The sequence below is a fragment of the Plectropomus leopardus genome, chromosome 18 (genome assembly GCF_008729295.1).
Source record: "Plectropomus leopardus isolate mb chromosome 18, YSFRI_Pleo_2.0, whole genome shotgun sequence".
In the NCBI taxonomy this organism is placed as follows: Eukaryota; Metazoa; Chordata; class Actinopteri; order Perciformes; family Serranidae; genus Plectropomus; species Plectropomus leopardus.
In genome coordinates, this window is record NC_056480.1 from 2,621,573 (window position 1) to 2,645,501 (window position 23,929).

General features: G+C 40.2%; 1 protein-coding gene across 1 annotated transcript in view; it reads right to left on the reverse strand.

The window, feature by feature from the left end:
* The window catches only part of pleca (plectin a), a 120,301-nt gene that overhangs the window by 46,242 nt on the left and 50,130 nt on the right, over positions 1-23,929 (reverse strand).

Below are 23,929 nucleotides of genomic sequence, written 5' to 3' on the forward strand. Positions count from 1 at the left end.
GGGGAGGCGTTCTGCCTATCTGGCACTGCATCCACCATCTCCTCCACTGCCCAACAACAAAGTCAGTAAGTTGCTTTAGAAACGTTGATATGATGCGTATGAAACATGCAAATGCATAATAATTGTGGTTTGAAGAAGTGCACAACGCCAGGAAGAATTCAAATTATTACGTTAGAACAATAATTGACAAACTTTTTGGTTAATGACTTCTTCAAAGGAGGAAAGTCTACTTGATTCCCATCGTGTTGACAGTAAAACAGCCAAAGGGTAATGTTTACTTAAAAATAGTTTGTAGCAGCCTGAGGCTGTAAAATGATGTGGTAATCCTCAACAAGGAAAAGTAAACATAATTTCATGTTACAGAAATAAACTAGTTTTCTTCTGTGCTATCATCCCATAACCTCTAAGATTTACTCTGTGACCCCTCAGAGGGGTCCTGATCCATGAGTTGGGAACCAGTGCTTTAGAAACTGGTTGGCAGTACACTTAATTTCTATTTAATGAGCTAAAACCTTCAAAACCACAGTTATGGTCCCACATGTGGAGAGACTCCTTTGGGGGAAACATTGCTTAGATTAAAAAATGTTTCCCAGAGTTAAACACAATAAATATTTGTGCTCCCAAAAGGCAGAAATCAGAGCGCTGAACATGTGATGTCAACAGAGGACGCCTCAGGTGACACAGAAAGCGACTGCTCTCCCTCTCATGGTGGTTTAAAATCCGCCCATCATAACAAACAAAGAGAGGTGACATGCTTTCAAGGTGAAACACGAGTACATTACCTCCGACATCCTCAGATTAGCACCTCTACAGGAACATGTTATACCTTGTAAGGCTGGCGCTGTTTTGATTTCACAGTCTGATTACTACAAACAGCTCTCACATACCTGCAGGTACTGTATACCTTATGCAATGTTTTCCCGAAATTATTTCAAGCATGCAGCAACTCTGCGGAGAAAACTACCCGAGGAACACTTTCACCTCTTCACCGGAGTGTTTTTAATAAGTGATGAGGACAGTTGTCAAACACAGAGGGCGGTACGATGTAAAGAAACGAGTCTGTCTTTGAGGACGTGATTATGATTGGACACAATGTGACTTTTCTGTTGCAAATTTTTAAATCTTTGAAGACAATGAAACCATTGAGCTTGATTTTCTTATCAGTCACAGAGTGTTTGGGAGCTTCGTGATGTTATCTGGATAAGAAGTGATGTCAAACAGGAGATGTGATCAGATGAAGACAGAGCACAGACTCCAAAGAGGATGACATCCGGTGGCGTCGACGCCCATTTCAGGGTGGCATTCAGTCGGTGACTCACAAACACGCTTGTGACTGTCTCCGAACAGAGAAGTGAAATAAAACCACAAAAGCAGAGAAATTCTACCATATTTCATCATGAGCGCCTGACTTTGCATCATGACTGAACAGAGGGAGGATTGTTTGGTAGAAAAAGTTACTCCAGGACACTTTTGTATGTCTTCACATGACATAAAATGTAAAGAATAGAGGTCAAACACACATTAACATTCCAAAACCAAAATTAATGACACAGAACAGCAAACTTCACTGATCCTTCTAACGAACAATGTGTTTGCCTGGCTGAGGTTTGTAGCCCGCAGCAGCAAACTGAGCTGCGGAGGTTTGCTTTCATCAGCTCAGTCAAAGAGACGAGATGAGATATCGGGTCTCCTCAAAGAACGTGATCGTTCATTCATCGCAGTGCGGCTGTAAGATATCAGCAAATAATCCCGTCACTCTGTTACTGAGTAATGATGCGTAATGGCGGAGTGTCACATAAGGGTGTAAATCACTGGTTTCATCACGATACAATATTATACCTGCGAACGCTACGGGCCGATATTATCTGCTAATTTAACACAGTCGGTTACAGGAGAAGCGTCCACCCCTTTCTTTGCTTTTGGCCGGAAAAGATAAAAACAACATATACATCATTGGAAATAATTAAAACTTATTCATTCTGTTAGAAAACGCCTTCTGGAAAAAATGTTTACATTTTGATTCAAACCATGATCTTTTTCCTAAAACTTCAGGGCTGTCTGACCTGAAGACAAACATCTCCCAACATCCTCAAAATGTAGATTAACAAGATCTTTTCACTAAAGTAGTTAAGATGACTTTCAGTCTTAAATGCACGTTTTTTCAGTCAACATTGCTAAAACAGAGCAGTTAATGTAACATTAGCAAGAAGTCAGTGAAGCAGCCCGGCAGGTACTTCCTGTTTCCTCAGCACCGCTTTGTTTACATATCAGAACCGCTGTCTGTTGACTCGCAGTTTCTCCGAAAACAAAACATTTCCACACATGTGATTTATTCCTGAGCAAACAGCGTCATCATCATCATCATCTTACTGTCGGCTGCTCGCCATCAACTGCCGGACGCTGTGTCGCAACACAGACTTTCAAAATAAGGGCGCGCCGCAAAGAGGATGATATGGATCGATGTTTACACTTTGCATCAATGTTAAGTGATCATTGCCCATGTAATCGATATATTGATGCAGATCGATGGATCTTTACACCTCTAGTGTCACACAGGAGGAGACAGCATGTTGTTTAAAGCACCTGAAGAAACATACGTCTGGTTAGAGTGGGGTGTTTTTGATATATTCAACTACAAAAAAGAAAAGATTAAATCACAGATCTGTAAATCACAGATACATCAGGAGATACTACAACAGTGACTTCAAGTAAAAAAATTCAGAAGCCAAAAAGGACTAATAAAGTAAAGTACAGACATGAACGTAGAAAAACACATTTTAAAAAGGGAAAAAAGAACTTCATAAAAAGAACCAGAATCTTATAATACTTTAGTCAGTTTACAAACAACAATATGAAAACCATTAAAATAAATACCTAAGATATCATGAAATAAAAAATAAATTAAAGAGTAAATAAAAAAATTAAAAAAAAATAAAAATAAAAAAAAATTAACTTAGATTACTAAATAAAAATTACAATAAATTAATAAACTAAAACAAATTCAATTCAAATAAATGTAGAACATACAGGTGTTGTTCATTCTTACGCAATTAAAAGTCTTCGTGTCTAGAGTTGTAAAACACACACCAGTTATCAAGTCTCTGTCAGCTGCACACACATATTATATTGGTAGTCTCATCATTTTGGTGATTTCTGGCATTCATCTATTTTTTCTTATGAGCCTTTCTGCCCCATTTCTGAAAAAGCTCCCTCTATTTTCAGGGTGATATATTGCTTATCGCTTTTTTTGTTTTGTTTTTAGTGACTTAGTGAGTTTTAAACACATGCTGTTAACACGGAGTTATGCACGTTTGTTGATTTGTTTGCACATCCCTATAAACAGGTCTTTTCAGGTTTGCAATAAAATACTGATACTGAGAAAAAAAAAGTCACTGCTTAGTCCGTCTTTGGCCTCCAAATGGGTGTCAGCACAGCTGTCCAATAAAAAGAGGAAAAGTCATGACACATGAAGGGGCGTGTCTCATTTTATAAAAGCAAGGCAGAAGACCACCAGAGACAAAAGTCGATTCTACGCTTTAGACATTTTAGAGGTTTTCAAACGAATGTGACAGATTCCACAACAAGCTGAGAAAAACACAAACATCCTATTGGCCTATTTCCAAATCCAAGACTTAAAATACACAAAACCTCTGTGAAAGTGCTACTGGAAGAAAGTAAAGATGACAAACTCTACCTTTCCTGTGATCCATGGCCTTGAGCACCCCCTGATAGTAGGAGTCCTCTAAAAAGACCCCGTCACTCCCCACACTGTCAGTGGAGTAGTTTCTAAATCTCCGCTCCATCTCCTTGCTGGCCTTATCTCAGTGATCAAAAGCAAATCAGGAGCCTCCGCAGGTTGAGAGGCTATGTTGTCTACTTTATGTCCTCTTATTGAAACACTGCTTCACGGTGTGGGATCCTGTAGTTAAGTGGGAGTGTTCGAGACACTGATTCAGTTCCTGAACACAAGTCTTACTCCCTTTTTTCCTCCCTTTCTCCTGCTGCCGTCTCTGACATTCTACAGTATGCTCTTTTTTTTCCTTTTTTTTTTTCGCCAGCTCTTGCAAAATGCCTGCCTGCGGGCTGCAATGTCAGAAGTTGTCATTCATCACACAGTGATGTGTGGAAAGAGAGGTTCACCCCTCTGGCCCAGCCCTGTTATTTACACGCCTCGACCCCACCCACCAGACCGCACCTCCGCAAAGACCCTCACTGAGCACCCAACCAAAACAGACCTCTGCACTGATTACATCAAAATGCATAGATATGTGAGTTTAATTAACATCTTTGTGTCTCAATGGTTACTTTAACGTTTCCACTTTGAAATCAATGTGCAGCTACAAGACCAAAGTTTTTTTTGCATGTTGCATTTATCCTAATTACTGACAAACATTTTCCAAAGCACGCATTTTGGGTTCATTTCCTTGTAAGATGGTAGCTTCAGCGACAGTCTGACATGTATTATTTCAGCTGTCAAACAACAACATTTTAATGCAATAAACAACCTACTAAACATGATACTTTTTGCTTCTTTATTTTCTAAAAGCAGAGCTTATTGTGAATGCAATGCTTTTCTACAGCAGTCTACAAATCAAATTTTTGAATGAAAGATCTTTTTTTATTTATTATTGCTGATAAATTATTATTGCTCTCAGTTGCTGTTATCCCATAATTATGAACATTTCATCAAAACTGAAATCCATCTAAATTCTCACAGTGATAGACTAAAAATCTCAAGCAAGTTTAAAGTCTGTGAAAGTTGTCAAATGCATGCAAATGAAATGCTGTCCAGAAGAAAGTAAATGTAAAGTACAAGCAAATTGTGGTTAATGACATTTAAATATACGTGTAAAAACTTCCTGTATAGTACTTTCGGTCACTTTTGACAAGAGCAACAGCAAAACTGCCAACAATGCCAATGAAAAGATTTTTAGAGCTGTGTATTGTCAAGAATTTGGCGATACGTATCACAATATGAACAATTCAATATATTGCGATATACAATACAACACCATTCAAAATATTGCAATATACTGCGATAATATATTGCAAAGTACTGCAATACTGTAAGCAAGGCAACACAATGCAGTTTTATTTTGAGGGGGGGGGGGGGGGCTGTTATGGTATTAAGAACCACCATATGCATAACATCCGAGTAAAAAGAGTTACTTTTTTTGCAATAACAACAGTGGAATATATTTGCATTCATCACAGTCCCTATAACATGTAAGCAGCTTGTCACATTTCAGTTAAAAAGTCTAATGACTGAAGACAGTTTTTGACACAGGGGGTTTAATCAACACAAAATGAACAACTACCACAAATCAGTGATTTTGAGGATCGAAAACCATATCATGATACTCAAGTGTACCGATATTTTCTTACAGATCTAAGAACTGGTTAGTTTTAGGGAGAGGTCCCAATATGCCAAAAGAGTGTTCAAACACAGGATTTTTAACTCGGGTCATCTCAGGTCAGACAGTATAAAAACCATGTTGTCCTAAAACACACAGCGTCTTAATTGTTTGTCAAAAAGACTCCACAGACTACTAATCGAGAAAAGGGGGGCATTCCCTCATTTAGACCAGGCTGTACCGAAACGGCCCACTGGAGCCTGTTAACCCCAGCTGAACCCCACGCGCGCAGCCCAGCAGTCACCAGTGTGTGGTCGGAGGCGGGACGGCTGGACATGCCACACACGACACCACAGAGCCTCAAAGAAAAGCCTGTCCCTGAACAGACACAAGAAAACCCCGAACATGAGCGCTCCTCCTCCATCAGGACACAATTACGGGGGAAACTGGCACTGAGGGGTTTGTTTCCATACATGAAGACAGCAGTTTTGGGTGTGTGGGGGTCTACAGGAGAGAATCCAGCAGCAGGAAGAAAAGAAGCATTTAAAAATCTCTAATGAGAACAACCTGCGAGAGACTAACTTTTTATTTGAGGCATTTGCTTCGGACTATTTTCTTTAGATGAATTTCCAAACTTGAGTATCTGTGGAGCCAGCAACCAGTGGGTTTCCAGAAACTCTTAATGGAGTAACCACACTGCTGCAGAAAATTATCCCCGACACAAAGCAGCTATTGTAGCTCTGTGCGGATTGACTGGACTGTCTGTGTGCACGAGTGATAAAAGAAGAATTGTTACATCTGCATCTTTTTCATGCAATAAAACTTCTGCTTGGCTGCACAAATAATCTCTGATAAACACTCACAGCATTGCTTTTTTTGCAAGCTTGGTGCTCTAAACTAACCGCTTCACACTGTCAGGTTTAGGTCCCACAGCACCTGAATACCTCAAACACCTTTCACCCTTAAGAGCATCAATTTTCCATGCACGTAAAGGGATTTTTTCGATGCCTACACGGGGAGGTGGCTTGTCGGGACTTGAGAAATGGAAACTGCAGATATTACACCTCTGCCAGCAACTCTATAGGCTGCATTTGATGAAAACTAAGTCAGAGAATTTAAATTTTGGCAGAGAACGATCACAAATTTTTCAGTGGCTCTGAAATAAGCAAAATATAATCTGTTTGCAGAAATTTAAAAAATGCAATAAAAGGGGTGCTTCTTGGACTCAAAATCAGTCTGTCTGAGCTGCTCTTTGGGTAGGGATACACAGAGACTTGAAAAATCAGACAAAACTCCAAGGCACTCTCTCTGAAATGTTAAAATGCCTTTATTTTCAGGGCATGGTCATGTTGGACAAAAAAACAAAAAACTTCTTTTTTACTTCCAGACAAAAGGCCGAACGTCACCATAAAAAAAGACACAAAAAGCAGACTTTGAAAAAAATATTAGAAAATAACTATTTAATTAATATAGGTAATTGAGCATAATTTAGATCTACATTTTTAGCACTTTTTCCCAAGCTATTTCCTTGTTTTGTTTTTTATTTTGTTGTTGTTTTTTTTGCTTCTTTGTTTTTTCAAACATTTTTTTTTTCTTATTTGTGTGCTAAAATTCGGGTACTTTTCTTGTAACATTTTTAATTATTCCTTGTTAAATTTGGGGTAATTTTTTGTGAAGTTGCTCAGTGCCTTCTTCCATGTTATTGAAAGAGATTAATCCAGTTTGCTCAGGCTGTAATGTTGTGCAGCTCCTAAAACACTGGCTGCAAACTCTATCATGTGTGCCAATTTCAAAAAGCTTTAGCTTGACACAGTAAGATTTGATTAGCTGACTTAAAACCATATTAACAAAGAGGCACCAGCCCTTTCTGAGTGACGCATAATGTGACTTTAACAAAAGTGCTCCTATCAGTAACATGTGCACACAGTGCAGCTCTGTGTGGATATTTCTCCTTTCCCTGTTACTGATAACGTGGTGATTAACCGGAGCAGTGAGAGCTGATAGCAGTTTTTATGATGACAGTTCTGGCGTGAGAAGCACGCAGGTCTATGCATTCCTGAGGGCGCGCCCACCCTCCTCACAGTCAGGGGGAGCCGCCTCCCTGCGATAACACCACCCCAGCCACCGAAAACTTCATGTGTGCATGTGACAGCATGCGGTGCCAGTCCCACAGAGGACAGGAATGTTACTAACACGGAGTACCATCTGGCCTGCAGGTCCCGATGGGGTTTATGATGGAGCGAGGATGGTATGAAGGTTGGATAGTTCAGGGAGAAACTCTGCCAAGGTGAGGAATGAAAGGCCCAGGGCATTATGGGGCAGATCCAACCTGCTGGCATGAAAGCGTGCACAACAGTGTAAGACTGAGCTCTGCCTGCTTTTGTAACTGTAAGGAATTTACTCCTTTTCAAAACAAACTCAGGTGCTGATACACGATGGAAAAAAAAAAACTTTGAGAGAAGCAGACGGACGACAAACTCAAGGAACCCAAAAAACAACAACACTGATGGGTTTAGACATCGAGTTTTCTCATTATGACTCTGACACACTTTTGCAATAGGAGAGTCATTTTCAGGAAGTATGCATTCAGTAACACATGTAATTAGCCACATATGGTGTTTACAATTTTGCGGTTTTGAAATTATGAGGACTAGATAATTGCTTGATTTATGTCATTCAGATGTGACAGTTACAGCCAATTACAAAGGAGACGAGTTCATTGCTCAGAACAGTTTGTCTCCCTCTTCTGTTAGAAAAGCTGCACTACAAAACATAAGAAAAGTCAGAATATTTAACAATCTACTTTAATAATTTAAGATCTAAGAGGTAGCTGACAACCCTCTTTGCTCCGAGTCTCTAATCAGAGTCCAGACTACTGTAAAAGAAAAGTCCAAGGTCACTCGAGGCCCCGGGGTGTTGACTTAGGCTCACGGACACTCACTTTTAAATGTGGAAAGAGTGATTGGTTGTGAGAATGGTTGCCGTAACAACGCAGCAAAAACACACAGAAGCTGAGAGTCCATCAGCGTAGTGTTTACAGAGGAGCGGTTTTGGCCCCAGACCTCTGGAGAGCTCGTAGTTTAGGGGGGAAAAAGAGCTTTTCTCACACATAATGTCAAAGTCCATTAAAATAAAAGACATTTACACAATCTGATGAATTTCTGGTTATCTCTGTGACACATTCAGTAGGTAAACAAACGTTCAGTAAAATTCCCATCAGGTTGAGCCTCTCAGCACACATATTTTACATTCAGTCACTGACGGTTATTAAAATGTCAGCAGTGATCATGTCATGCCGAGAGGTGGGGCAACAATAACATACACGTATCCTTCTCAATCACACATCCTCAAACACTTTCAGCTCTCTTAAACTGCAACTAACATTTTCTTTTCATTGGGAATAATCTGATTATTATTTTCTTGTTAAATTCATTAATTCATTTGCTTAATAAATGTGAGAAAATTATAGAAAGAAGTTCCTAAAGCCAATGTTAACAGTCTAAAGCCAAATGCTTTTCATCTTATTATTGCAACCAAAAATATATGCAGTTGATAAGCTGAAGATGGGGAATTTGGGGCATTTTTGCTTCATAAATTACATTAAAATTACTTAAATTGTTGCTGCTTAACACTTTAAAACCTAAATCAACATCACTTTTCTTGGTTGCGCTCAGAGGCTTTTCATAAGACAAAAATTAAAAAGAAAACAAGGAAATGACCTAGTTAAGTTCTTAAATATTATAATAATTATGTAACATAATTTTAAATATGTACATATAATTGTCTTGTACTTCTTACTAATTTCTTGCTTTTTTGCCTTTTTTTCTGTTGTTGCTCACATTTTGTTTTTATTGTTTGTTTGTTTGTTTGTTTTTTTAAGAAATCAAGCCAATTTGCTCAGTTTTTTTATTTCATGAAAACTAAGTCAGAGTCAAGTCATGCTCTCTTCAAAGCCAGACTGCAATAGAAAGTTATTTATTTATTTTCGCTGTTTTTGTGACAAAGCATGCAACACTTGATGATTTACAGATGGCCATTTTTCGGGGGTGAAGTATTCCTTTAATTTTCAGTACTTTAAAAAAAAGAGTCTTTTCAGCTCTAAATTACAGTGCAATCTGCTCAGCGTTAGGGCAGATATCAACACTGATAATGCTCACATTAAACCTTGTGCCAACTTCTATAAAAGTGCAGAAAAAGTTGACGAAACAACCATAAAATTACATTAACAACACCAACTAAACGACCAAAACAAAGCTCTGCCCAGAGACCTCCTGGACGGTCACTGTTTTGACCCTCTGGGCTTGTTGTATAGTGGGTGGAGGCATGGAAAAGGTTAACACACCATCACCATCAGCACCCCAGCAGCCCCTCCCAACCAGGACCTCCTCCTATTACAACAGTCGCTGAGAGACGGAGACTGAGCGCCTGCACCTACCTGCGCAGCACATTCGGCTGTACAGATGCGACCCCACCTCTCCGCAGCTCATTTCATGGATGTAATTAGTCCGTCGGTATATTAATCCGCCGCACCAGGACGGCACAGCGGCGCGCATCGTGTCCTCCACCTCGGCCATCCCGCTGCGTGCTTGTGCCGCGCGTAAAGCAACAGCGCGCCGGACTTTTCCAGTAAACGCCCCCCGACTCGCGTGTTTCTCGTGAGTGCTCCCAGCCCTCAAAACTTTTCTCTATCCGAGCCACATGGAGGAGGAAAAAAAACAAAAAAAACAGGGTCGTGTCAGGTTGCAGACAGTTTTTGTCACAGGCCCGGCCCACTTTCTGTTCAGTGTAGCGAGATGAGGTGGAGAGCTCTCCGCTGTTGCTCCATCCTCCTCTGTTGTCGCCTTCGTGCGTAAACGCGCTATAACGATTTGTGCCATTAAAGCGCGCCTGGGAGGGACATCCCCGAAATAAACACACCCGAGGCTTGTATACAGTACTGAGGACTCCACGCTACATCCTTATTTTAGCGTGTGCCTCTCCCCACAGTTACATAACCCCGCAGGCCCCTTAATGCAAAGCAGAAACTAGACAAACCTTTGAGAGGAAACATTTGATATGAACATTATAACCAGCTACGGTTTCTATTGTCTCAGCGCGGAGAGAAACATAACAAAGGGCAGAGTGCAGGTTCAACATGCAGCGTTTGACTGCGGGTAATAAATTATCACTCCCCCCACATGTACAACAGCTGCGGGTCATAAATATCTCAACATCGGAGTCTTGTTTTCTCTCTTTCTTGCGTAACATAGAGAAATGTTGCACATTTACTTTCTTTTTATACTGCCCCCCCCTTTCAAATTAACCCTTTGAAACCTAAGCAATTTGGCTTTTTTTTCAGAAATTCAAAAATTAGCAAGATATTAGAAAAATTAGGCCCACAAGAACACTTAAGTCTCCATCTAGGTTTCAAGGGGTTAAGGCAGTAAGCAAACTGCAGTGAAAGTGAACACATTTTATGTCTTTACAGGACTGTAATTTAAACAATAAAAGGATTCCAGCAGAGCCTTTTCAGTTACTTCAGTGTACACCTGTAAACTTCAAGTCAGAACTAGAAAAGTACATAAAATACTGAAACTATGTAAAAGTTCCCGTCTGTTAGGTGCAGAAGGTGACAGCAGAGATATTTAGCTTTTTATTTTAAGAGGTTTTTTTTAGCGAGTGTAAAAAAAGATCTTGGTTATTGCTACATGTTAAGTGCATAAAATTGTACCTCAAATATGCTTCAAACATGTCTTTGATTTTTCGTCTTCATTTTGAGCCTTTAACTACATGTACAAATCTCTAAAAGTTTGGCAAAAGGGGATCAAAATAAACTAATTAATTTCAATCAGCATAAGCTACAGACTGAAGCACAATGCTTTTACTTTGCAGAATATGGGAGTTTGTCTGGTCTACTGCTGCTGCCTAAATGCTTTAATGTTTAAGGTATAGCGGTGAAAATATTCCAAATATTGCAAACACTTCAACTGACATATATTTTTGTAGGTGGCTAAAATAAGTTTTGCTGCTTCCCAAGCAGAACATTGCTTAACATGAAGTACTGTGTTGGTAAGTTATATTTATGGCCAAAAATAACAACAAATATAAACAACTTTGCTGATTTCACTTAGCTCAGCGACTGAAATCAATCGTCAGATGTCCATCCGGGAGTGATAAATGCTCGCGGGACGTCACGGTGAATCAGTTTATAGCCTTTGACTTTGTGGGTGTTGTCAGTTTTTAAGAAAACAGGTTTGCATTTCTCACAGTGGTATTCAAAGGAGGAATGATAACTATCCATCTACTTAATTCTCTGGATCACAACACAGAGCTACTGAACAGCATTCAAATGTGGCAGCAATTCACAGCCTGTTTTTAAGAGGAAGAGGACTGACTTCAAAATCACAGATCACTAAACTCATGATATAACTGAATGAAAGTAATCTATCAAAGACAAACCTTTTACTTGCTTGTGTCTTTAATCTTAAATAAAACAACTTATACTATTTTTTTCATTATTATTTTTTAAATTTTATTTTATTTGCAGATATTGTTTTTGTCCAAGAATTTAAAAAGTGAAAATGTGAAAATGTTTTTTCACATGTTTTTTCAATGTTTTTGACCAAGAGGTCATTTGGGTTTGTTTTTTTTTCATAACCAAAAGATGTTAAGTTTAATTTCAGTTTACTGTCAAAGAGAAGTGAAAAATCTATAGTGGAAAATATATATATTTAAGAAGCTTAAAACAAAGTTCAAACTAAAAAACTAAAAAAACATTACTCAAACTAATTCATTATGAAATTAATGATTAATTAATTATTATAACACCAAGCTGTTGCAGCTCTAGTTAATTTTTTTCTGAATAAGTGCCAATTTTCCAAAAAGGAGGGATCCAGACTTAACCACAAAGCGTGTCGAGGAGACTCGGTCGCTGCTCCTTCACCCTCTAAAACATAAACACGGATTAACATGGGCACACAGTGTTCAGAGTGACAGAGTGACAGGCCTCATCACCACGGTTAACCGCTGATGGGCTTCATGTTATGCTGGTTATTGTAAAGGCCATGTAGGGACACGGTGGGCGTGCATTGTTTTCAACACTTGGCATTCTTCAATGTTTCTTTACTGTTAAGTTAAAGCAGATCGGGCCGTCCTCCCTCCTCAAGTCTGTTATTACTGTCACAGTGAATGCAGACAGGAAAGTGAGTCACAGCTGCACACCAGCAGCCAAAACCTAAACCCAATCCTACAATGTGCTGTATGTGGCATGTGGTTTCAGCAGACCAGCCGCCAGTCTAGCTGGTCCTCCGTGAACACTGCTGTAGATTTGGGTGTGGCTTCCTAAACGGATTATTCAGTGTTGTGGACTGATCTGAGCTTTCTAATCTTTTGAATCTTCACAAAGTCTCGCTCAAAATCGTTAACGGAAATGTCAAGACACAACAACAGACAGTGTTAAAGAAGATGTCAAAGTTAACAGAAGCCTCGGGCGCAACTCATAATGGTTTATGATTCATAGAGACACGTAATCACTACAAATGACTCTAATTATCCAAGCACCAACAGATTCTCTTAAAGGTCCCAAGGATCAGCGTGGGGCCTCATGAAGGAAAACCAGAGCCCTCCTCCTGCAGTTTGTTATGGCCGTATCCAGGATACACAGTCCACCGTCCCAAGTGTCGAGTTTACTACCATTAGCCGGCTGCCATGTGTGGCGCTCTGTGAGCTTTTTTTAAACCTGGCTCGGAGTGAAATCCCTTTTACCTACTTTCACCTTCCCACTGTGTCAAAGGCACCTTGCTGCTCCTGCAAACTATCGTCCTAACTTACATGACCGGATAATCTGTGACAACCAGCACGTGACTCTGCAGATGTTTGGTCATTGTTTACATTACAGATCCAAATCAGACGGCCTGAAATCGATCGCGACACCTCCCTGCTCTGTTGAAAATACATCAATACTGACAAGTGCTGGGAAGAGGGAATATGACCGTTGTTGATGTACAGGGTGCAGACTTATTGTCTGCACTGCGGCAAACACACAGCTGAAAGCAGATCTCTTCAAATGCAAATGGGCTGCATATTGACAGAGGGTAGAGATAGCACGCAACCTGGTTTTGCAATGCAATGTTTGCCCACAATTTACCAGTCAAACCACTCCGCCAGGCAACCTTTATTTGATCAAGACTTCAGGGGTGCACAGTTCACAGAATGCTGCACACGTGAGGATCTGTTTTTCATTTTTCACTTTTTCCATTTTTTCTATCATTTGCATGTTAAGCCTGCTCATTTTCCTCTTACGAGGAAGTATTTTGGTCGCTTTCTTTCTCTCGTGACTGCTATGAAAGTTGCTCATCCTGTCATAACAAACTCAGGCATGTCACTGTTGTTAAAATGAGTCTTATCTACTCAAGGTGTGTCCTCCTCAACTTCCTTCAAAAGGATTGTTCAGTTTATGATCTGACCTAGACCACTGGGAGCGATAAGGGAAAAGTACAGGCTTCAGTTTAGCAAAACAACCAACCTTTTCAGGACGGTGTGCATCTTCTTTCAGTTAAAAAATAGGCTCATCTATACTGACTTTACGTATGAAAATAGATTTGTCTGTCTCAAATGCTGCAAACGTCACTGCCCTCAGACTTTCCATGCATCCTTTATGATGCTATAGATACAGCCAATACATGAAAAAGTTTCACACAACCACAAATGAGACAATGGTCATAATAATAGCTATCGTACGGAGAGTGGTGAGTCAAATTAAAGGACTTTCAACTACTTTTTGAAGTACTCACTCTTATTTTCGAGTATGAAATTGTTTCCTCATAACCATCTGTTGCAAGAAAAATGCACAAAATCATAAATAGACAAGCAAAAATCAATTATTAATTAACAGCAGCTTACTTACTGCCTAATCACAGCTCAAAACATGCTGACGGCTGACGCTGCTCTGCTTTGAGTGTTTTGAAGGCTGGCGAAACATCCTGCCCCCAAACATTTACCAACCGATTGGTGCTAATACAGCATTAACAAATAGCTACAACTATGGCCGTTCTTGGCTTCCTACTTTCAAACATTTATAATACCTTTCATAAATTAATTTATAATTTTTCTCAATTATATTCAAGTACTTTTCCAAAGAGCAAAATAAAAACTGTCTGATTTTAAATGTGTTACAGGACTTAAATTTATGTGTCGATTTCAAGTCGATGAGGACATTAAATAAATTTCTTTTTACTGTATTACTGATTCGTTCTGTTACGCCATTTTTTTAAATGTCTTTGCAGTCTCCTACATGCTTGAATTACACTACATTGTCCCCACTCTCTCCGGAGGGACTGCTCAGTTTCATCTGTAAGTTTTTAGAAAACTATTTTGTTGTTGATTCGTTGTCCAAAGTCCAAGAGTGTCTGTATGCCAAACTGGTTTCTCACATTACTTTAAGAGTTGGAAAAAAACAATCACTCTTTATCTACACCTGCAGACTGTCAGTCAGACATCCTTTAATTTGCCTCGGGGTGTGTCGCCTGCAGAGGTGTGTTTGACAGCCACCATTGTGCCAAGCTGTGTCAACAGTCAAATAAGCCTGTGTGGGGTGTGTCTGGGGACATTAAAGCCATGCATGTCTGCAGGTAACCTTCAGGCTATTCAGTGTGTTACATCAAGAGTTATTCTTTTCCCCCCTGGCAGCATGTTTGGTATGTGAAGAGCATAATCGTAACTTTGAATAGTGGAAGCTTTCCAAGAAGAAACCAGCTGAACAAGTCTATAAAACAATACTGGAGTAAACACAAGTGAAGATAAGATACTCGGAGTAGTCAAGGGCTTAAGCTCACGTCAGGTCACCTTAACCCTTTGAAAACTGAGAAAATTAGCTTGATTTCTTTCAAAAACATGCGAATAAGACAATGAGCACTTTCAGAAGAAAAAAGGGCCTGAAAAATAGCAAGAAATTTGTAAAATAAAATGATTTTCAGAGGAAGTGCTAAAAATAATATGAATTCACATTTTCTGTACCAAAATTTTAAATATATAATTATAAGAATTCTAAACATAGCTTTCTGGTAAAAAGCAAACTTTTTTTAAAAATATCTGATAATCTCCCCCAGCCATTTTTTTAGGTCATGTCCTTGTCACTTGTTTTTACAAAGTTTGGGAATTTGCAGAACATTTCCCAGTCAAGTTCCTGATTATCTCTCTCATGTTTTTGAAAGAAATCAAATCAAGTTTCTGAGGTTTAAATGCTCGTGAAATGCAGCACAGTAAAAGCAATGTCGATCCAGGTGGTAAAGGGTTAAAGGAGCCTCACAACCTGAACACAGAGCTTGAATGAAATGATGGAGCATTTTTAAAACTATTCAAGGAAAGCAGAGAAGCAGAGCTGATGCTGAGTTGTGCACATCAGAGCTCTGACAAAGCCAAAAAAAACCCTCCGGTAGACCAGAATACTCCACCTCCTACGTCATCACACCCCAGCCGGCACTTACAGGGTTAACTACAACATCTCCACACCACAGGAAACTGAGACGTGTGAGGGAAAAAAAGAGGGGGGGAGCGAGGAAGAGAGTGTGTGTGTGTGCCACAAAAACATACAGGACAGGAGAGAGCAGAGACGACGGACGACAACAGCCGGCGAGCAACTATTTGCGCAGAAAAACCTTCCTCTTCAGACTCTCCTGAAGTAAGCCGAGTGCGCAGAGAGGAGTGTGCCAGCTTTTTCTTACCTTGCTTCTTCCGTACTCTCCACTGCCAGGCAAGGATTAAGGTAACAATGTGTCCCACAACCACCAGGGCTGGGAACGCATTTCCAGGGGGGCTTGCCGGCATCGGGCCTGGTTGGTACAAAAGTGGAGAGTCCCAGGCTCTGAAGACAGACGGGAGGGCGGGGGGAGGGGGTTGGGGGGTGAAAGGTGAGGGGGAGTGGAGTGGGGGTGTGCGCCTAGGGGTGTGGTGCCATCCCGGACTTTAAAACAAGCGCCGCAGCCAAGCTGTCCGTGACTTTTTACGACAGGGAGACGAACGAAAGAGCAGCCCTCCCTCTCCTCTCCTCCCTGTGACTCAGTCCTCTGGCAGAAGTGGCAGCTCTCCCTCCCTCTCTCCCTCCCCCTTTTTCCCCTGTACTTCACTCTAACTATTCCTCTCCTCCACTTTTTTTGTTTCAAAATTAGCTCTAATTCTTCCAGCAACTTTGCAGCCTTTAAGTAGTTAAAAAAGTCCTCCTCCACGACTCAAGTGACTGTACTGGTTTTGCCCTACAGGAACTGGCTCAGTGCTTTCCTCGCTCGCTGCAGCATATCTGCAGGAGTTAATAATATATGAGGCTGTTTCTCACACACACACACACACACACGCACAAACACACACGCACAAACACACTCCAGTCAGCCCTGATAAGACACAAAACTTAGTGAGATCCACCTTCAGCCAAAGTTTCCAACTCATTCCCTCCATATAGGATTCTCTTTTACCCACTGAAGCCTCTTCACTTCATTTTTTCCATCATGGTTTATGAGTCACAAATCATCCAGCCAACCCCTTCCTCCTTTTCCAAAATGTTAAGCCATGCCTCCCCCGTTTTTTTTTCCCCTTCGCAGAATAACGCACTCGCTATCAATCCTCTCTCTTTATGCAACTTCACAATGTTTCCCCAGTTGCTAATTGCTTCCGTATGTTTGGACAGCACAGCCAGTGCATATTATAAGCTTCCCAGAGAGAGATTTAACTGCATTCTGTTTCACCACTAACCGTTTTAAAATCTCCCTTAAAATGTAACACTTAACCCTTTAAAAACTGGAGCAACATCACTTTCTTGTGCTGCTTCCAGACGCCTTTCAGAAAGTATTCACACCTTTGGAGCTAACTGGTGCGATTTTCATCAAAACATCAGGAAAAAACTCAGTAAGCAACTCTGTAAAAAATGTCCAACAAATTTAGAAAATTAGTTTTAAAAAGTAATGGAAAAATGTACAGGAAAAAAGCTAGGGAAAAACTATATTTATAATTATCATAATTACATATTTAAAATGATGTCACAAAATAAGTATAATTTTTAAGCTCTATTCTAAAGTATTTACTTATTTCCTGCAAATCCCTGGGTTGTTTCTTCTTTCATTGCTCTTTGCATTTTTCCAATGTTTTTTAAAGAGATCAAGCCAATTTTCAAAGCGTTCTATCAGAAAGTGCTTTTATTTTTTTGTCTAGACAGGCCCTGTTATTAAAACAAAAGTTTATACTTAAACTAGACTGAGCCGCCTCTGACGTCACTTTAAACACACTGATTTTAGACATTTTAAAGCTGCCAATCAGCGGTACAACCTCGCTCTCACTGTATGAGCCACAGTTCATTCCTCTCTGCACGTCTCAGCGACATGTCTTTAATATTCAGTGTTACTGCAGAGCATCGAGCTACAGGAGGACAGTGAGCCGTTGAAACTTGTTTGATCTTCTCTAATAAGTCTAACTGTAACTGCGCACAACACCTGCTTGCATCACTGCTGAGACATCAAAACCATCTCGCTGCTGGCAAAACTGCATCTCTGCCAACGTTTCTGTTGCCAGAACATCATACAGGGAACATTAGTTAGTGTGCACTGGAAACAATGTCACGCAGAAACCCAACACCGAGACTCGTGTCATGATCACGCACCGACTGCAATGCAATGCCACACGCCAGTCGTGCTCCATACAACAAACAGAAATAGACATTAAGCCGCCGAGACCTCAAGCCGCCTTTGGCGTGAGCGCAGCATCAATTTATGATCTGAGGAGAATTCAGCACAGTCCTCTGATGTACAAGCTTCTGACAGACTGAAAAAACGGTTCATTATGTCAGAGTTCTTAAATTTAAAAGAATACTAAAGAACATATATGATGATTTTTCTCCCATGCCTCCACCTTAGCGGAGAATCCAAGGAAGACAAACACTCTTCATGAATCTAAGTTAAACCTTTGAAACTTGATAGATTTCTTTCGAAAACATGGGAAAACAGCAATGAGCAACAAAAGAAAAACAATGACCCAAAAATTGTGTAAAAAGAAAAAAGTACAAGAATAGTGCTGGAAAAAAAGGAAAAATAAATAAATAAAAATTTCAAACAATGGAAATGACCTGGAAAAGACCTTAAAAATTACAATAATTCTGTTACATAAGCTTAAATATATATTTATGAGTATTAGTATTATTTCTTTTTTCCACTGACAAAAAAAAATAATTTTCTAAATGTACTTATTTCTTGCACAAACATTTCTTATCAAGTTGCTTATAGGCTCATTGTAAAATGCAAAACGCATATCGGTTCCTCCTATGGAGGCATACAAAAAAGGCGAAGTTTTCTACACAAACTCAAGGTAACACGGGATGAGTAGCTGGTGTACAAATTGTCATTTTACAAGTGAAATATTACTCTACAATTGCCTCAAAAGGAGCTGGGAACAGTGGCTTAAGTGCACTCATAACAAAGAATAAAGGCTGATTGTATGAGTTATTTTCATTCAGCAGTTAATTCTGGCTGAGACCTCATATGATCCCAGTTTCAAAACGTCAACCAAATCCCCACAAGCCTCAGAAACTGGCAGCATAAATTGGCAATTAGTTACAGTGAAGACCGAGCAAAGGGAATAAAACCAAAGGAGCAGCACAGATGTCTGGAATAAATTCACTCCACCACTCCTTTATGGGAGGAGTCGGCCCCCTCCCACACTCTTCACATGGTATGTGTTTGCTCAATGATTCCCATATTGTGATACATACTCTGCATACCCACACGGATGCAATAAAGCCAAACTTCACATCCACACACAGTCTGTTAAGTCAAAAAATCTTTTCATTTCACTTAAAATGCTTAAATCACTACTCACAAAGATTCCCCAAAGAGCACAGGTAGGTGAGCAATGACAGGAATGTCAAAAGACGTTTTCAAACATCTGAAGAGATACTGATGCTGGGAGTGGCATTGTCCTCAGATGGCATGCATAATGCAGGAAATTCAATTCTAGAGAGGTTATTCCTGTCATAGCATCCTCACATGCACTAACACAGAGATTAATATGAAAAAAACCTTAAAAAAATCAAACCTACCGACTGTCGGTCCTGGACAGAAACAGCAGCATAAGTCCATCTTTGCTCAGCGTCTGCACAACTTTTAGAGAAAATACTGAACTGCCAAGGAGTCAGATCTGACCTCGCGACATTGTGTTCTGATGAAAACCAGGGGGGCGTGCTGAAAAAGCACGGAGAAAAAATAAAAAAAGGAGAACCGGAGGCTCGGCTGGGAAGTGAAAACTAGACGGCGTTGCGAGTTTGACTTAATTTGTGAGGCTTTCCTCAGTGGAAACAGCATCTCATGCGTGGTGGTTTCTGACGAGCGCCACTGGATGGAATCCATGTGCAGGGCTGCAGAAACTCCCAGGGACACATTTTCTTAGAGGATTTAGACAAAGAGCGGAAAACATGATTTATGCCAGCAAGCTACTATAACAAAGGCTCCTCTGTGGAAAAAGACAGTTAAAACATGCCCCCACATCCACAGGATATGGATCACACTGTGTGACCCTAATAACAATGGCTTTGATTTAAGGCTAAAACGTGAGAGCTGGATCATTTGACTGACATTAGAAAATAATTATATTAGAGGATAGTTTTTTATCTAAGATACTGGCTATATTTGCACACATTTTTACAGTCGCATCCGTGCAGAAATGTGTTGCTTAATTTTGGCCATAACTCTCTTTAGTTGTGTTGAACTGATTTAAGAACTTTTAAGGACTACTATTCCCTGTACCATCCAGTTGCAAAAACTTTGATAAAACAAGAAAGATAGACATTGACGAAAAAAATATTAATAAAATGACAAAGATGATCATTAATGAGCAAAAATGCCAAACATTCACTATAGCTCCAATTTCTCGATTTTGAGGATTTACTACTTTTCTCTGTTTAACAGAACTGATTGTTTATTATCTTCATCTATATAATGATTATATATATTTATCTTTACTTTAGAGGGGTAACTATTCTTTTATATTTTATCAGCAAAATTATTTCTCCTCTAAGTAATACATTTAAAAAAAAATCAGTCGCATGGATATAAATGACGTGGAAGAAATCGATAAAGAGTAGTATAGTGATATTTTGCTACATGGATGTAAGGTTTTGTTTTTAGTAAATAAATAATGTATATTGCAAATACAAATGAACCTTTTAGCATCTTACTGGAATTATGAAATAAATTACCTTTTCATCGACTAATTACACGTTGCTGCAGTAAAAGCGACTGAAGTGAGATGAACAGACTGAAAACTATCTTTTTGGATAAAAACACATGTTGACAAAGTTTTTCCTTAATTTGCAACTCACCAAAAAGGTAATAAATCAGGATTTATGTAACCTCAACAAACTACAAAACATTTCAAATAGTCATAATAAATATTGTATCATGACCAAAGTATTGTGATATTATCATATCAGGGGCCTAATACCAAGCAAAACTATAACACCGCGTCTATTCAAGGCAACATGCAGTCAGTGCATGTTATCTATGCAGCTGTGCATGATTCCCGAGCCCACCCAGGCCTCGTACTTCACTGTGATACCTTCTCTTCACCCGTGACAATCTTAGTCAGGGGAGAGAGAGACGTGGAGGAGCCAGTCAGGGGCTCTCCTGCCGCCCACACCCCCTAGATTTAACACCAGGGAACATGATCGCTGACCGTGCCAGGCAGCGTGGGTGGTGTCTAACTCAAGGTCTTCAGTGTGAAGTTGTGAACTATAATTTGCTTCACTCTTATTCTCTAAATAAACACTTGCTGTGCGCCTGGGATCAGAATAAACCAGACACATTGTGCAAATATATCTTAGGAAGACTTGAAACAACGCCCTGTCCTGGACTGTTATCTGATACCGTGAGAGACACACCCATACCTGCCTCATCCTCTCTGGTCCTCTGCACAAGCTCACACTCACCATAAAGTATTTCTGTGCTGACACCTTTTGGTAAGAAGACAGAACTGTTCCAACAACGAAGACTTCTTCCTACCTTGGCCGTGTTGAATCAAAGCCTCCATGAAGTCTCTAGTATAATTCATTTCCATCGTAGTTCAAGTGGTTTCTTGTTGATTTCTCTAATATAACGTTATAAAAGCCACATATGTGAGACAGCAGGTTGGTGACTCTGTGTGCTGCTGTGGCTTCTTCCATTCAAATACAGTATGGTCTTTTTAAATGTTGGAGTTTACGTTCATTGCAGGCTGGGCTAAAACACTGAGGGGCAGATGAAAGGTGGCAACTGCCACATGGTCTCATCTGGACTGCTGCTGCTGCTGCTTCGCCCTTCTTGCGGAGGCACAGGCAGGAAAAGCTGAGTGTGGCTTAATTGGGCTCACATTTCCCAGTCTCTCTCTGCTTAGTCATATATCTGCTCTGACAATGTAAAATTCTCCGGCGGGCTGTGTATTAAGGTAAAGGCTGGAACTTCAACATGTGGCTCATGCAGACATCATCACCAAGCTGTTTGAGTCTTTTTAAATATTTATATGGGAACTCTGGCAAATGCTGCATGTTCTGCAAGATGAAGAGAAAATGAGTGGGCGATCTGTGCACCGAAATAACGTGCAATACAGTAGCAGGACAGCATTTATAGCAGATCTCTTTTCCCCCAGCAGGTGGCAGAATGAACTCCATGTGCAAACAACTCAATATCAACAAATCTACACGTGTATAGAGTACTATCTGGAAGGTAAAATCAAGATTTCAATTAGAAATGGGCAAAAATTATATTGCAATATTTTTGGCTGGAACAAGCAAGATGGAGGGTACGCACATCCAAAGTACTTTTACGGGTGCTGCATCAAAAAATCAAATCAAGGCAAGAATCAAACAAAAGATCCACACACTGTGCTAAAAGCTCCAAGCTCCCATTTAGTAAGTGATCCATGTGCCTTAATAGTCCACTCTAAAGCGATGGCTGAAGACTTACAGGTATTTTTTGAGTTTCAGATGCCAGTGAATTTGACAGCAGATAATAACAAAGATGAGGAGAAAGAGCTTTTTCTGGAGCAATGGCTGTCACTACACAGTACGAATTCTTTTTATATTCCATAAAAAGTTTTAAAGTTCGAACAGGGTCAGCGGGATATTCAGTGCGACAGCGGCATAACATGGTATACATGCTAACGGCGCTAACAAAGGATCACAAATGCGCACATACATTTTTTTGCTGACACTCGATATCAAACTAAGACCAGAGAGAGTTTTGTATTAACTAAATATGAGCTGTAAATTCACCACTTCTTCACCTTGCGGTGCAGTCTTTCTTTGACTCCCTGCAAAGAGTAGTGTGAAAGTCAAGAGCACTCACTCCGCAGCAAATCTGGGGACCAAATGTCCCCAGGAGTTACACTGCACAGAAAAAAACAACTGCTCGACTTGAAGCAATCTCAGCTGATCGAAGGTCTCTGACTGATGATTTGAGCCTCTGACCTTTAAGGGGCAGCCCGAGATTCTTATCATTTTAGATTCAAATGTAGATATAAAATACTCCATGACTGGTCAAGCAAGCAAGCCACAGGTTGGCACAGTTCCTTGTGCATCCTGCTAAATGACACCTAATTGCCAGTCTGGTAGTTGTTTAGCTGTATGGAAAACGACAGTGCTTCTTCTAATGCTAGAAGATCAAATTATCCCTCTCTCAACCTCCCAAACACAAACAGTGTCCATAGCAACGCCCAGACAGCTTTTAATGCAGACAAGAGGAAAGAGGAGGAAGCGGGTGAAGAGGAGGAAGAATAAGACAAGCTCAAACCTTCAATGAAGTCAGGCCAGACCCTCTGAACTTGCTGTTCCTCCTCAGGGTCTCTATGAAGCAGAGTGGTCTTCAGGACAATAACTGGACATTCTGAAGGGACTGCAGAGCCAGGACAAATTGTCTCAAAGGCCACACTAGTGGAGGTCTCTGGGGTTTGTATACAAATGGACTCCTCCGCGACTTCTTTGGTGTCCTCTCCAAGAGAAATGCTATCTACTACTTTTTCTGTGGCTGTTGCTGAAGAGGTTGCTAGGTCATGGTCAGAAGCAGACTTTAGGGTCTTAGATTTGGTCTTTGGGCGGAAGACCTCAAAATTCAGCGGTTTCATTTTCTTAACATCATATGACAACAGTTTCTCAACAGTTTCCTCAGTAACCACATTAGCTTCTTCAAGAACACCTTCTTCATCTTTAACGTCCTGTTGTTTTTCCTTAACAGCAAGCTCTGCCAACAAAGGGATTGTTTGCCGATCATCCACTAAAGGTCCAACATCAGGTACTAGTTTTCCAGGTATGTCCAAGGCTAGATTTACCCTATCTCCTCCTGCCACATTTGTGATCAAATCTTCTGTAGGATTCTTAATTGTGACGTCTTGCATCGTCTCACATTCAAAAGCTGCAGGTGGGTAGACAGCAGTCTTCTTGACGAACTTCTGCAAGACTTCCTTTTTTGTGGCACCATGAGTCCTGTGAACAGATGGAAACTCTTTGGAGAACTTTGGTGCACTTGGGGAAGAGGCGACAAAAGAAACAGGTAGTTTTGACTCCTTGACTGAGTCAGGACATCTGGTGGCTCTGT